The sequence below is a fragment of the Pongo pygmaeus genome, chromosome 8 (genome assembly GCF_028885625.2).
Source record: "Pongo pygmaeus isolate AG05252 chromosome 8, NHGRI_mPonPyg2-v2.0_pri, whole genome shotgun sequence".
In the NCBI taxonomy this organism is placed as follows: Eukaryota; Metazoa; Chordata; class Mammalia; order Primates; family Hominidae; genus Pongo; species Pongo pygmaeus.
In genome coordinates this window covers 90,536,815-90,551,041 of record NC_072381.2, presented here as the reverse complement: position 1 = coordinate 90,551,041, position 14,227 = coordinate 90,536,815, and the positions used below count along the sequence as shown (strand labels likewise).

Sequence of the window (14,227 nt, the reverse complement as noted above, 5' to 3'; positions counted from 1 at the left end):
TTTTCATATGTTTGTTGCCCATTTGTATATCTTCTTTTCAGAATTGTGTATTCATATTCTTAGCCCACTTTTTGATAGGATTGTTTGTTTTATTTCTTACTGATGTGTTTGGGTTTGTTGTAGATTCTGGATATTAGTCCTTTGTCAGATGTATAGATTTTGAAGATTTTCTCCCACTCTGTGGGTTATCTGTTTACTCTGCTGACTGTTCCTTTTGCCGTGCAAAAACGATCTTTACTTTAATTAGGTCTCAGCTATTTATCTTTGTTTTTATTGCATTTGCTTTTGGGTCCTTGGCCGTGAAATCCTTGCCTAAGCCAATGTCTAGAAGGGTTTTTCCAATGTTTCTTCTAGAATTTCAGTACTTTCAGGTCTTAGGTTTAAGTCCTTAATCCATCTTGAGTTGATTTTTGTATAAGGTGAGAGACGAGGATCCAGTTTCATTCTCCTACATGTGGCTAGCCAATCATCCCAGCACCATTTGTTGAAAAGGATGTCCTTTCCCCACTTAATCTTTTTGTTTGCTTTCTTGACGATCAGTTGAATGTAAGAATTTGGGTTTATTTCTGGGTTCTCTATTCTGTTCCATTGGTCTATGTGCCTTTTTTTGTGCCAGTACCATACTGTTTTGGTCACTATGGCCTTATAATGTAGTTTGAAATCAGGCCTAGTACCACTTTCTTGCCTAATTTTTCTCCACAGCACTTACCACATTTAATATACTATATTTAATTTGTTTCTTTGTCTCCTCCACCAGCATGTAAGTCATGAGGGTTGATTTTTTTTTTTTTTGGGGGGGGGTCTGTTTTGTCCAATGTTCCATCCTCAGCCAGCATCTATAACAGTGCCTGGCATATACTTATTTTTATTGGCAATTTGCTAAAAGTACTTCATGATATCATAAAACTGCCTGATTCTGCTGAAAACATAGACAATTTGAATACTGTTTTGATTACAATACTCAGATTACTTAAAATGTTCAAAATAATTTCAAGGGTTTTTATTTTACCTTGTCTTAGTTGGTTCAAGTTATTTACCACAGTCTATGAAATGCCTGTTAGCATAACTGACTTGCATGATTTACCAGTCTCAAGAGAGTTAGTTAGAGTGGTAAACACTAAAAAGATTACAGAATTTCCCTGGAATCATAGTTTGTCCCTCACAGCAGGATTATTCTGTTATTAAGCTGAGGATAATTGCTGTCACCTTTAGCCACTTGGTTTTTATTATAAAACATGCAGAGCAAAGGTGATGTTTTACCAACATTGAAAATGTACTTTGTTGTTTTAGTCAATTAAAATCTTATTTCCATGCTGAAAAATAATGACTGAAAAATGTGTGTCATAACCAGACATACAATAGGCCAAAGCTGCCCCAAGCATCCTCAGGGGTGTGAGTCATTTGCAGAGATGGCTGAGCTCCTGATCACAAGATGCACGGTGAATGCCATTTTCATTTCCCAGAGACTCCAGAGTAGGAAAAATCTTAATATTCCTTCAGGACTATTAGGTATCTTGTATATATCACAAAGGAACAGGTCAAAATCCATGGAAAAAAAAATACTGACAACTTTTATGAATAGGGTCAACATGTCAGTCATAATCACCAAAGGAACCTAAGATTTATTCTTGCATTCCTTTGAAAATGTGCAGATGCTATTAAATATCCATAGATTCCATCCAATATATTACAGTGAAATAGGCAAATAGAAAATCCTAAATTGCAAGAGATCTTATATTCTGTCAATGACACGTGTTAATTAGTGGAATAAAAATGTAATTGGAGAATTTTAACATCTGGTCCTTGAAGCAGTTCAACAGGAATGAGGTGTTGTTTTATGTATTTTAATTAATGAATTATCATAATCAAAGCAAGACAGTATATGAAAGCAGCATAAAGATAGAAGCTATTTCCAAATTCCCATCACATTATTATTATTATTTTTTTTTTTAGTTTGTAAAATGGGGATATTAATATTTATTTTATTTTATTTTTTTTTCTTTTATTATTATTATTATTGTCATTATTATACTTTAGGTTTTATGGTACATGTGCGCAATGTGCAGGTAAGTTACATATGTATACATGTGCCATGCTGGTGCGCTGTACCCACCAACTTGTCATCTAGCATTAGGTATATCTCCTAATGCTATCCCTCCCCCCTCCCCCCACCCCACAACAGTCCCCGAAGTGTGATGTTCCCCTTCCTGTGTCCATGTGTTCTCATTGTTCAATTCCCACCTATGAGTGAGAATATGCGGTGTTTGGTTTTTTGTTCTTGCGATAGTTTACTGAGAGTGATGGTTTCCAGTTTCATCCATGTCCCTACAAAGGACGTGAACTCATCATTTTTTATGGCTGCATAGTATTCCATGGTGTATATGTGCCACATTTTCTTAATCCAGTCTATCATTGTTGGACATTTGGGTTGGTTCCAAGTCTTTGCTATTGTGAATAATGCCGCAATAAACATACGTGTGCATGTGTCTTTATAGCAGCATGATTTATAGTCCTTTGGGTATATACCCAGTAATGGGATGGCTGGGTCGAATGGAATTTCTAGTTCTAGATCCCTGAGGAATCGCCACACTGACTTCCACAAGGGTTGAACTAGTTTACAGTCCCACCAACAGCGTAAAAGTGTTCCTATTTCTCCACATCCTCTCCAGCACCTGTTGTTTCCTGACTTTTTAATGATTGCCATTCTAACTGGTGTGAGATGGTATCTCATTGTGGTTTTGATTTGCATTTCTCTGATGGCCAGCCCATCACATTATTTTTAAGGTTTTTAGTTCTGTCTCTGGAAAAATAAGGAAATGTTGCTTACCTGACTAACAGTGGCACCATCTAAGATTATTTTTTTCTTGAGGTGATGCATTTCATAATGTGCTATTTTATTACAAAGAATAAAAATATGGTCGATCCCCTGTATCCTTGGGTTCCACATCATCGGAGTCAACCAACCACAAATAAAAAATATTAGAAAAAGTTGCATTTGTGCTGAACATGTGCATACTTTTCTTTCTATTATTCCCTAAACAACACATTATTCCGTAAACAACACAGTGTAACAACTATTTACATTGTAAATAAAGCATTTACATTGTATTAGTTATTATCAGTAATCTAGAGATAATTTAAAGTGTATGGGAGGATGTGCTCAGGCTATATGCAAATACTACACCATTTTATATCAGGGACTTGAGGATCTGTGGATTTTGGTATCCACAGGAGATCCTAGAACTAGTCCCCCATGTATACCAAGGGATGACTGTATGTTCCATTCAGAAATGAGAACCCACTGCATTTAGTAAAATATAACGACATGAATAATAGAAACATCTTCTGTAAGCAGCACAAAAACTATAGAATAGCATTGCAATGATAGATTAACAACAAAACATAGAAGTTTACATTTTCTACTTCTGGGTGAAGTTGCACTGCACATGTACCCAGTTATATTATTATTGTCGTTCTCTGGGTAATGCGTGAGAAATCATTTTGTAAGCAATGAAAACGTGGTAATTTCCTTGTTACTTCTTAATTTGTGTTTCTAATTTCAGATCTCTTTCCCTTTCCAAATGAAGTTAGCGATGCCATAGCTTTAATGTCTGTTTTAGCTGTAAAACTCTAATGTTCACTTTCTGTTAGAAAATCTAAAGCAGGTGATACATAATTTCTCATGATTTGGAATTTTTAAAAGGCAAGTAAATTTGAAGGTCGAGTGTGGGTAGGTTAAGGGGAAGTCAGAACACTGGTGACGTTTTCTTGAATAACAAGAAAACCTTTCATTGTAATACAATTGTCAACTGCATCACTGCCATAATCATTTTCATTCACTTTGTTTAAAATCCAAAAATATTCTGATTTGGATTTTCAACAGGAAGTAAAAAGAAAAAAAAAGAAATGAAGAGGTCGCAGCTAATCCAGGGATTTAAGCCACTGCATTGCTGATCTCAGAAGGAATCTGGTCTGGAAAGAGGAGACCTGAACTAAAGGAGAGGGGGTTCTTGCTCTTAAACTCTTAGAGAAAATCTTTTCACTTGGAAACCCTACTTTTTTCCATTCATCCCCACTGGGTAAACTGATGAAATTTAGCCTGAGAATAAGAGGCCTATATCATAAGTTTATCACAGTGGTTCTTAATGCTCTCCTATGCATTTCCTGTTTCATTTTACCTGAGCAAACATCTGCTCCCCTTTCCCAGATGAAATTATATGAAAGGATATGGCACAGTGCCGGGCACGTAAGTAGCTGCTCAGTTTTAGTGGAGCACATGGACCTGTAATAATAATAACAATAGTATCATACACGCAGTGCAAATGCTTTTTCTGACATGTCTTAGCTTGCTCTTGTGTGCCCATATCTAGAGTACAGAAGACACAAGTCAGAATCTGTGCAAAACAGACCAGGATCCTCAGGTCTGCCTCACTGGGCAGAAGTGGGTGGTTGATAATATTTGCTGGAATAAATAGCAATGAAACACCTGCACTAAGTGAATTCCAATGGCTTATCATGTCAGTTCGTCTCAGAAACATTAGCCTTTTTATGAGTTTTTATCCCACTGACATAGCATATCCCCAAGTGATATTAATTGCATATTAACAGCATAGCTAATAAACTCATATGACAGGATGAAATGTTGCAAGTATGCTTTGATGGAGCCTAAAAATTAGATCTTTTATGTACTATTTTTTTTCTGTTGTCATTTGTCAGTAAAAGTGATAAAGAAGGGATTTACTCTCTTTTTATTTTATTTTCAAAATTTACCTCTGAGAATGTCCCCCCAATAAACATTACTCAAAGGGGTAAAGACATTATAAAAGACCTTTTTATCAAAAGAGTATTCAAAATGATTTGCCAAAGGCAAGAAAGTAGAAAATCTGAGATTTAGCTTTCCCCTTCTGAAAGGTACTTACAAATTTCTGGTCAGCATGAGATACCCATAGCTTTCACCTGCATATTACTGAAGAAACCAATGATATCCTCTGTACCTCTGGAACATGGCCAGGTCTTTTCCCATTTCCCAATGAACCACCCTCATGGTGGCTTTAAGGAGGTGAGTCATACTGAGTAAGCCCCAGGAAAATGGGAGAGGGGTCTATCTACAGGATGGAATCCCTGAGTGGCTTCTTGGCAACTCTGATTTTGGCAACAATTGGTCCTCAGAGAGGACATCTCAGACTCTGTGAATGCCTCTCAGGAATCTTTTTCAGGCATTTCCAGCCTTTGGATTGTGAGGCTTGTTGCCTGATTCTGTATCTATTGCCTGACTGTGGCTAAGAGCATATTGATGTATCATCTGTCTCCTACAAGCTCAGGGAATAGTTGAAGGTAAGCATCTTGTGCTGAAGCAGCGTGAGGACTTTATGCTTTACTTTAGTCCACGTGATGGCTCGTAAATTCCATATTTACGGAGAGCACAGTAGAATTGTGAAAAGTATATTAAATTTAAATTCCAAGAAGGGAGCCTTCACCTACCCTTCTTTTAATAAAGAGTCTAGAATAGACTGTAGAAATCCTATGCTTCCTTCATTATATATTCCATCATTTTTAGTTTGGTCCTTTTATTCGCTGGTACCTGATTGCATATAATATGGTTCAGAAATTAAACCGTGAAAAAAAGCATAAATTGCAATATACAGCAAAGTACAAAGAGTTAACAAAGTTTACCAGGACCAACATAAAAACACCAATTAGAACATTGTGAATAAAGAAACTGAGTATTAGGGAAAAGGTCAAACCCCAACATTATGGCATGTTTGGATATTCATATGTGCCTACATTAACTTTATATAGTAACACCTTATTTATCTCTAGTTTGCTTGCAAAGCAACTCTCATACCTAGATCCCAGCCAAGGGGTGAGGGAAGTGGAAACTTAGATCAGCCAAAAATTCATGGACAGAAAATCAGGCAATTAGTATTAACAAAACAGTACATGGCGCTAGCAAAAACTCCATGAAAAATAATGATCATCTTTTATTATTATTACTAATGATTGCTTATAGCTTTGTTTCACATGCATTCTCTCATTTATTAATATTTATGATAACCCACTGAAGTTGGTTTGTTGATCATACCCATTAAACAGTTGAAGAAAACTGAGGCAGATGAATTAAGTAGCTTGTTTAGGTGGCCAGTGAGTAATGGAATTGGGATTTGTCTGAAGCAGACTGGCTCCAGAGGTTATGTATATTATGTATATCAGTTGTTGTACATTACTGCCTCCTTTATGCATCTTCATGCCAGGTACTCACCGCACTCATGGATATATTATAGGGACAATTCTCATAAAATTGGTTATCTGGCTTCATAGCTTATAGAAAACAAGTATATTTTGGTCAGAGATGGGGAGTTAAGACAGGTTCCTTGACTCTATCAAAAGATAATACTTTGCATTATTAGTTGATCAAAAGTCTGATCAACTAATAATGCAAACCGTAGAAGTTTTATTGGAGTCATCTTAAATAGAGGTAACACCACAGTGATTGTTTATTCAAATGTTGACCAGGCATCATCCTCTGAATGTTCTACTACGTAGATTATGCCTTAATTGGTTGGAAGAAAACAACTATCCTAGAAATACTGATTATCTAATTTTTTAATGGGGCAAGAGAAATCCATGTGGTCATTAGAAGGGATAAGCTTCAATAATTTGAATTATGTGCTTCTTCATGGAGCACCCCATTTTTGATGGTGTTAGGTAATTAGGTATTACTATTAAAGGCGTATTTATATTTTGGCTGGGTGTGGTGGCTCACACTTGTAATCTCAGTACTTTGAGAGGCTGAGGCAGGAAGATCACTTGAGCCCAGGAATTTGAAATCAGCCTGGGCAACATGGTGAAACCTGGTCTCTACAAAAAATTCAAAAAATTTTGGCCAGACATGGTGGAGAGTGCCTGTGGTCCCAGCTACTCAGGAGGCTGAGGCAGGAGAACTGCTTGAGTCCAGGAGATCAAGGCTGCAGTGAGTCATTATCTCACCACTGCACTCCAGCCTGGGCAATAGAGCTGGATCTTGTCTAGGAAGAGAGGAAGAGAGAAAGAGAGAGAGAGAGAGAGAGAGAGAGAGAGAGAATATTTATCAATATGTTTAAAAGATTCCGGATCTAGAAAGTATCCCATTCAGCGTACTTTCCGTAATACTTAGGGCTTAGATTAATGACTGAAGAGTCTTTTGCTTATTAAGCAAACTTTTGATTCACCGTTATGCTAGGTAACAAATTTCATTCCTTATATTACCTAAGAAAGGTCTTATCTCTGAACAAATACTCTAGACTGTTGGATTTAAGAATAGATAGATAGTAATAGAACTCCACTTCCTGTATACAAATATATTTCCTAAACACACATGAGAATATATGTTAGCAGCCTGAAACCTAAGATTGCAGTGATTCTTATTGCTGCTCATTTTTGTTTAAATCTTTGTTTCCTAATCAGCAAGTAACACTCTAGAAATTAACAATAACATTTATGAAACTATTTCAAGTCCTTTCTCTTACTGGAAACAGATTTGAACCTTTTCTAGCTTCATGCATAGGATGGAACAAAATTTAGGGGGAAAAAAGTTAACAGCGCAAGCCAAATAACTCAGTCGTATCAGAGTCATTTTGTTTTCTTTGTTGGTGCTTTGATTCTTCAGACTTTAGCAAGAAAGACCTGTAAGAATGTTGTTTCTACACTTTGGGAGGCCGAGGCTGGCGGATCACCTGAGGTCGGGAGTTCGAGACCAGCCTGGCCAATATGGTGAAACCCCATCTCTACTAAAAATGCAAAAATTATCCAGGCATGGTGGTGGGCACCTGTAGTCCCGGCTGCCCAGGAGAATTGCTCGAACCTGGGAGGCGGAGGATGCAGTGAGCCAAGATCACGCCATTACACTCCAGCCTGGGTGACAGAGCTAGATTCCATCTCACAGAAAACAAACAAACAAACAAAACAAAACAAAACAAAAAAAGAATGTTGTTTCTAAAACAATTCTCAATATAGCAGTGGAATTTTTGGCTCCAGAACATCAGTGTATCTTTTTTATATAAAACAAAACTCCACAGATAATTACCTATTTTGTATTATATATCTTTGTGCAAATAGTATATGCTATTGAATAATTTCTTTACTACCAGAATATCCTTTATAGTTCAGTAAAAATAGAACAATTACTGCTAAAAATAGATTCTCTCCATATTTCATATATTTACATTGAGGTTGGTTCATATTTTGTTTTTCTTGTGAGTGGCCAAATATCACAAGTACTACAGAAATGAAGATACCATGTGACTACTTCTGCTTCTGTTCAGGAGGGACAACCCCTCCCTGTGGCTTCACACACTAAGTCCTTCAACTTCTTCCTAGCATACTTCACTGCACACTGCTCCAAGTGCCAACACTCAGGACAAGTTTCTAAGGCTTCCACCTCCAGTTCAGCAATTTCCTGTTATGATGAGGTCAAAGAAAGGTTTTCTGTCCCTGTGAATCTGCAAGTTCTACTATGTCTGTTTATAACTGCAAAGTTAAAGGATGGTAAATAAGACCAAGAATCCAATCGGATACTGTCTGTTCTTTGAAAACATTAAGCGGACACTGAACATCCCCATTGTTAACACTGGGAAAGAGAGGCAACAAGTCAAGGTAGTGCTCCTATCACTTTATATAGTTTCTTATATTATCAAAAAGCCTTGCAAAACCCAATTAATTCACTTAGGCCATGTGAATTTGGTAGTTATTAACTCTTGAGAGATAACTTAATAACTTAGGTGAGGAAAAGGGAGTCAAAAAAAAAAAAAAAAAAAAAGAGAGAGTAGCGAGAATAGCAGGTGGCCAAATATTCAACTCTGTATCTGAAAACTATGTGGGAAAAAGGAAGTCAAATATGAAAAAAAAAATCTCCAGCTGTTAAATGGCATAAAGAATTGTCATAATAGGCCTGAATGCCCCCTCCCACTTTCTTTCATTTTACTCTATTATTTACCAATGATTAAAAAATGGGGAAAATTATTTAGTGCTGTTCAACTAGATATATACAAGTGTAGAGTGAGGAGCTTTATGACGTGAATGTCAGTTTAAGTGTTACAGCAGCATTCATTTGAACCAGCATATGGCTAAAGTGAAATTTGATTGCAGTTTTTTCCCAAGTTTCTGTAACGAGTGATGGATATGCTCAGAGAAACAATTATTATAATAATTTTGTATACATATAGAAAAGACATTGAGTTGTTCCCCCTTCACCATTGTCTCTTCACTCCTGTGATTTGTGGGAAAATGTATGGAAAGGCACCAGTTTCTAATATTATAGTCATCTGCTCAGATCCTGCTCAATGAATTTTACTGTGTCCCTTTTGAATGACTGTGCAGAAACCTTAGCAGTGTGGAAATTTGTAATCCCTTTATAAAGTTATCTGATTCTGAGACGGACACCTTTCCAAGGTAAAAGTTATGAAGAAGATCACACTTCAATTAAGCTTATTTTGTATCTGTCATCTCCTTTAAGTATGCACTGCATTAAAAACTATAGAATGACTATATTGGCAGGATCAAGGTTCACATATTGTTATTGATCAGTCATATCAATAGTATGGCACTTGAGACGATGTGATGAAAATGGCACTTATCTCTGCAGTCTTCTTCTTCCTCAGAATGTCCTAATTCTAGTCTAATCATGAGAAAAACATCAGACTATCCCAAATTGAGGGACATTCTACAAAACACTTGTCAAGTATTTCTCAAAAACAAGGAAGGGAGATAAATAAATACAAGATGATATTCTGGATGGGATCCCGGACCAGAAAACGGACCATAAGTAAAAGCTAAGGAAATCTGAATAAAAGTATGGAGTTTAGTTTCAAAAGGAAACAAAACCCTATAGATTGCTTCATCATTCAAGTTTAAAACAATGTTTTATTGATACACCATTCAGTTTTTTGGCAGCATTATAGAACAATGCCAAATTTTGCATCCAATGGCAGTGACTTGATAACAAATGTGAGATGTTTCCTGGGACTTAATTCATTTGATTAATGCACCGATCACTATTACCAAACAACTTAACATGGTAAAAATTTTGCTCCATTTTATTCTTTTCTGCTTAGTAATTTCTATACTAAGAATGATATACAGGCTTTCTCCATTTCAAGAATGGATGGTGTTCTCAAAGACAATTTGAGAACAGTTGTTTGGACCCTGGATACATTTTCCTGTGATACTTGTATACTAAGTAGTAAGTGTCTGTCACATACATAGCAAATAAATACTAATGGTTCTTTAAAATATACATGTGATTATTACCATTGGTAATTAACTGCTGTATAGACTTACTTATGAATTTCATTTTAAAATACTGATGCCTAGTCCCAAATCTCGAAGTTTTATCAAGTCTGTTTTTCACACAACCCATATTCTAATATGAATCTTGGGAAGGGAAGGAACCTCTGGTCTGTTATAGTTCTATTTCAAACACCCAAGACGTATTTTCCCCAACTACTGTTTGGGCATTAAATCAGGGTCTCCTGCCTGCCTGTTTTGCATACCAGGAGCTGAAAGCAGGACTCCATGAAATGAAAACCTCTGGAATTATTTTCCTGAAGCAGGAGCTTTAGGAGTCTAGGATTGGAGGACAGGATTGGGAAGAGGATTATTGAGTAGCAAAAAGAGAAACTACAGGTACCAGGACTCTCTGCAAAGTTTGTATCTCTCAAGACACTTGGAATAATAGAACTGTCAAGCTGTAAGTGAGCTTCGTAGACATGTCCAATGCAAACCCTTCGTTTTGCAGAAAAGGGGATATCTTGCACAAGTTGGCCTGGGGCCAGCTTCCTGATTATTTCTTTTGTTATGCTCCTAGAGGCCATGGAGGGTAACTTGTAATCTTATTTTCTTCTTTCCACACATTGCATTATACTGTCTTTTTATTGTTTGACCCACTACAACCATGACTATATCCCTAAGCCTTCTGTACATGAAGTTATGCAAAATTCATCAGAGATTTTCTGTTCAGAAGATCGCTGCTAGTAACCATAGAGAAAAGGTGCATCCTGGATTCTTATAAACATGAGAGAACACAGCAAAAATTTGGAAGCCAGAAATAAAAGCTGACTTCTAGTGTTTAAGTCCTGCCTAAACTTTCTGTTCCCAGTTCAATATTTCGACTGATCCCTTTGATTAAGATTATAATTAAGACTAGTTTTAAGGTTTAAGATTAAATGTTTCCATCTTTCTTTCAATACTTTTAACCTCCATTTAACAAATGACCTGCAAAACAAAGCAAAGACTCTTCTTAGTCTTTGGGTAGAAAAGGGATTTTTAAATTTGAAGGCAAAACATGATCTGTCTTTAGCTATCCCTTCTTTAGAAATGAAGGCTATGGCAAAGATGTCCTCATGGAAATTGCAATGAGAGCTCTGTAGTAATGCATGATTTTTCCAGGGTGGTGTGAAGCAATAACATGAAGATGAGGGACGTTTACCTGCAGGCCTGAGTTGCTGCAGCAGTGATAGCAGAAGGAGGAGTCATTTTCATCTATCTTCTTTCTCATTAAACCTCACCTCTCTGGCCCTGGGTAGCCATGCCATAGTAGTCACCAACTCTGGACCACCCTGATTTACAATAAAAAGCAAACAACTCAGGACTGAGGTTCAGAGAGATGCAGAAGAAAATGAAGAAATTAACTTGCACTGAGATGAGAGAGGATTTCCTCAGACCCCAGCTTCTAATGGCTATGCATTTATATAAAGGAAATATCTATTCTGGCATGAATAAAGTTGAGAACTTCACGCATTTTTGTTTGAATACATACATGAGATTATTTATATTCTGTAAAGCAATAAAGAATTGTCACTAAATAACTTAATAAATGAACTTTTTATTATGGCCAATGATTCTGTTAAAGTAACGTATACCAAAAGGGAGAAAACCTTGAATTCTTTTCTTGCCAGTTCTTTATTCATGGACCTTTTTTAGAAAAAGAAAAATTTGGCCAGGCAGGGTGGCTCACACCTGTAATCCCAACACTTTAGGAGGCCAAGGTGGGCGGATCACTTGAGTTCAGGAGTTGGAGACCATCCTGGCCAATATGGTGAAACCCTGTCTCTACAACAACACAAAAATTAGCTGGGTATGGTGGCATGTGCCTGTAGTCCCAGTTACTCAGGAGGCTGAGGCAGGAGACTCACTTGAACCCAAGAGGTAGAGGTTACAGTGAGTCCAGATCACACCACTGCACTGCAGCCTGAGTGACAGAGACTCAGTCTCAAAAAAAGAAGAAGGAGGAAGAGGAGGAGGGGGAGGGGGAGGGGGAGGAGGAAAAAAGAAAAGAAAAATGTATTTCAAACTGTAAAAAAATTTCAAGATTAATTATTTAAAATGAATATTTGCCAATACATTTAAAGCTGACAATGGGTAGCATATTCTCATTCATCTTTTACAAATGCTGCTCTGATAGTTGAATTTTTAAAACATCTCTTTTGAGTACCTGTGGACTTTCATTTTTGGCCTTTAATTTTATTGGAACACACACAGGCAGGAACCACATTGTAGGCAAGGACACGTAAGTGCTTAGCTATAGGGAGGCCAAAATTGTTCTAGACTGAAATGTGTAGTAAAAGAACATATTACTCAAATATATTTTATAACTTTTATATTTGCCTTTGTTTTTCAAATATAAGGACATTATAAAAACTGCACATAGAATCAGATAGTAAAAATTATTACAGACCAGAAGTCAGAATGGCAGTCTTCTATGCCTAGGTCTTTATGACCTTAGCTAAAGTCATTTAACATCTCCAGATTAGTTCCTTTATTTAAAAAAAAGTAATGTGGAGGTTAAACTAGATGAGGTGCACTGTTTTGAAGTGTGTTGGTATTTTAAGATTTTGGGATAAAAACATCTTTAAAATGGTGACTCTCTGCTATCATGTTTAAAAGGAAAATTATTTATTTGGAATAAGCATGAATATGCTATGATGTGAAACATGCCCAAGGTCCTAATTTTGCCAGTGTTTAATTATTGAAAGAAATCACTTAGCAGCAGCTGGTTTACCCAGGTGCAAAATAGAAGTAAAAGTATTTGTTATCTTACCTTCGCAAAGAATCAGCCAGGATAAATTAAATAAGAGAGATTTTAAAGTCGTGGAAGAAAGGTGCTTTCTAAATACAGAATATTTGCATTACTATCATTCTTATTATGCAGCAGATATATGAAATGCAATTTTCCTGTATATTCCTGTTGGCTATAGCTCCTCAAGAAAATGTATTTGAAAAATAAGTGGAACTATTTCATGACTAGAGTGCTCAAAGGAAAAGTCTATTTCTGAAAACGACAATTTTGGAAACAGCAGGAGCAAACTAACGTTATCTCAAATTCCCTGAAGAAGAGATTATATTTTCCAGAGTAAATTGATATAATGAAATACTTTAGATTCATTAAATTACTTTTACACTTTCTGTTTCTTTAAGTTATTCCTTCCACTGCTAAAAGGATGATGATTACACCTAGATGCTGTACAACAAGAATACATTAGAAATTGGCCCTTTTTGCTTAGAATTTTAGAAGTTTTCTTGTTTGAAGAGATTTTTTTAAAACTTTATAGTAATAGGTACTTTAGAAAATTTTTTAATTTGAAAACATGATTTAGCAGAAAATAACTCCCCATACAAACAAACACTAAGATGGTTCTTTTTGTTTTCCGATGAAGTCAAAAGATTCTGCCTTCAAAGCTTAGTTGTCAATAAGACTCTTTGTATAGCAATTAAATTAATAAGAGATGATTGATGACTTGATTATAGAGTCTACCCATTTTTATTTTAGTGTCTAAGCTTGTTTAATTTCAAACATTTGAAAATCGAGGGAATAAGGACATGTATCTTGTAACATTTTCCATGTACACAAAAAGTTGCACAATGAGGCAACAGTCCCTGTAGTTTAAGCCCAAATCGCATCTTCCTTTTTAAACGTGAAAATATCTTCTATTGGTTCAGTTTTCAATGCTACTTTCTCTATATATAGGTATTCTTCTGACAGAAGTAAATAAAATATTTATTATTATATATTAAATAATATATTTAATAATTAATTAATAAATTAATATAATTTAAAAATATATAAAAATATATTTAAATATTATAAAATATTATTTAAAAATAATACTTTTTAAAAAATACTTTAAAAATATGTTTTAAATATATATTTAAAAATATTTTAAAATATTAAAAATATAAAAATATATATATTTAA

At 35.7% G+C, this 14,227-nt stretch overlaps 1 protein-coding gene across 4 annotated transcripts in view; it reads left to right on the top strand.

The window, feature by feature from the left end:
* PRKG1 (protein kinase cGMP-dependent 1) overlaps positions 1-14,227 on the top strand; it is a 1,321,998-nt gene that overhangs the window by 1,243,745 nt on the left and 64,026 nt on the right. The gene's annotated exons all lie outside the window — the stretch shown is intronic.